Source organism: Jatropha curcas, chromosome 1, assembly GCF_041381405.1.
Source record: "Jatropha curcas cultivar XTBG-Jc1 chromosome 1, XTBG_Jcur_1.0, whole genome shotgun sequence".
Classification (NCBI taxonomy): domain Eukaryota; kingdom Viridiplantae; phylum Streptophyta; class Magnoliopsida; order Malpighiales; family Euphorbiaceae; genus Jatropha; species Jatropha curcas.
The window spans coordinates 9,440,741-9,443,072 of NC_143151.1; positions in this window are offsets into that span (position 1 = coordinate 9,440,741).

A 2,332-nucleotide genomic window follows, 5' to 3' on the forward strand; every position below is an offset into this window, starting at 1 on the left:
TATGCTTGGTTGGAGAAGGAAATTCCTCCCCTTGGTTTTCATTAAGAGGCCAAACCACTCTAGGGTGGTAAGGCTTACTTAATTATTTTTTTGTATGGTATAAGTATGACATAAGTATGATTATTTTGCTAACTTTCATATGTTTAGAGTTTTTTTTAAAAAAATGGGTATTTAAGGTGTATGTGCTTTGAATTTTGAATAAGGAAAGTATGATTTTATATGATAAGAAGTTTCTTATGATAAATTTCATTATGATGTTAAGAAAGTTTTAAAAGAAAAGGAATTTATGAAAAATTTTCCTATATTAAGTATATATATATATATATATCTTTTCACTATTTCCTTTGAAGAATGTGGTAATTTTTGTAAGTTGTAAGTTAAGAAATTTTGAACTGATGGGTATTAAGAAATGAAGAGTTTTTTATCAAGAATTATTGCTTTTGTGAAAGAATGATTTTGATTTGGGCTCTACTATGCATGATTGAAACGTGGTATGATGAGATTGATTTTGTTACGTCAAGCTATGATCATATGCTAGGGTTATCAGCCCTTATAAATAGGCGGACGCGCTTATTTGTGTGATGGGGGTGGTGCTTTCATAGGCCACGATTGTGTGATGGGGGTTGTGATGGGGGTGGTGCTTTCATAGGCCACGGTGGTGCTTTCATAGTAGGGAAAAGGTAATGCCTTGACATCTCCCGACTCGGTTGGTCATTTTGCAAGCTATAAGCTGGTCTATATTTTTGTAAAAAGTAGTGATAGGTGTTAATTCTATAGTGTTTTAATATAATTTTTATTTGAATTTTAGTAAGTTTTATTGCTTTAATTTGATTTTAATCACTTTTAGTATAATTATGTTCAAAAGCTTCCTTGATCTTTAATCCGCTTGATCTAAGAAAAAAATTGCAGAAATTTGGCGCAGAAAAGAACTTTATAATACAAGGCACTTAGCTTCTAGCACGCCCAGGCCGTGCTAAAAAGCACAACCGTGCTAGAAGCCAAGGAAACCAAAGGAGAGACAGAAGAGAGCACGGCCAGGGTGTGCCAAAAGGCACGGCCGTGCTATAATGGGACCAGGGCGTGTCAAAGCATAGCACGCCCGTGACAACTCTAGGCAGACTTCCAGAGAAAAGCACGCCCTTACCGTGCTAAGTGGCACGCCCGTGCCTCAATGCTTCGCTAGCCCGTGCTACCTAGCACGCCCCGTGCTTCACTAGCCAGACTTCCAGACTAAAGCACACCTGGCCCGTGCAAGGAAGCACGCCCGTGCTGCGCAGGCGAAACTAGTGGGAATTTAATGCGCAAATCAAGCTTTTTCTCACATGGGCCGACCTCGGGGAGTTTCCTAAACACACTAAACAAGACCTGGACCTATTCTTGAGGAAAAAGGAGTCCTAATCAAGAAGAAATCAAGAACCTAAACAGTCATGATCTCCTATAAAGGATTTTTCACTAAATAAGGATTCTATTTCCTAAAAGGAGTAAAACTTGCCTTCAAAAAAACTCTATATAAAGAGAGGAACTTCTCCTAACAAGGAATCTCGTTTTTTTATGCAATTTCCTTACATAATTCTTTCTTTCTCTCAAGATTTCAAGCATCAAAGAATTGTGCCAAGATTCAAGGAAGCCATCAACATAGTTGTGATACAGTTTTTATTCTAAACCCTTCATCTTGTTTCTTTCTTTATTGTCTTTAATTATGATGAATGATTCAAGTATGATTGAGTTTAATTTAATTACTATGTCTAGCTAAACCCTTATACTAGGGAATTGATGTAACTTAATTCGATTCCAGTTTATAATATTAGATTTATTCTTCCTTGTTCTTGTTATAACTTATTATTGTGCTTAAGGCGTCCAGGCAGAAATTTTCCCCTGGATTGAATTATTTCAATAATTACATTCGGGAGAAGGGTTATTGATATGAAAAAAGATAATAATTTACTTGAGAATAATAACTTGATGCGGAAGCTATATGGTTTGACTCAAGGGAGGTTTTCATAAGTTAATAAATTTTTAAGTTGTGAACTCACAAAACAACCATAAAACCTAATAATCTGATTTATGTTTAATTTCACTATTAAAGATAGGTAATTGAACTGGATTAGAATAACTAACAATAAATCGGGAGAGCTTGTTAGTGACTTTAGGGTTGTTCTCCTACTTGAACAATTAAAATTGATTAATGAACTAATAGAATAAGCTGGATAGAATTAAGTGAAATCAAATTCCCTAGTAGCTTAATCCTCTGATTTCTTTTCACTTGAATTTTGTGTTTGATCTCTTCTATTTTTACTTTAAATTTTATTTACCTTACAGCGAATCTCCTTTA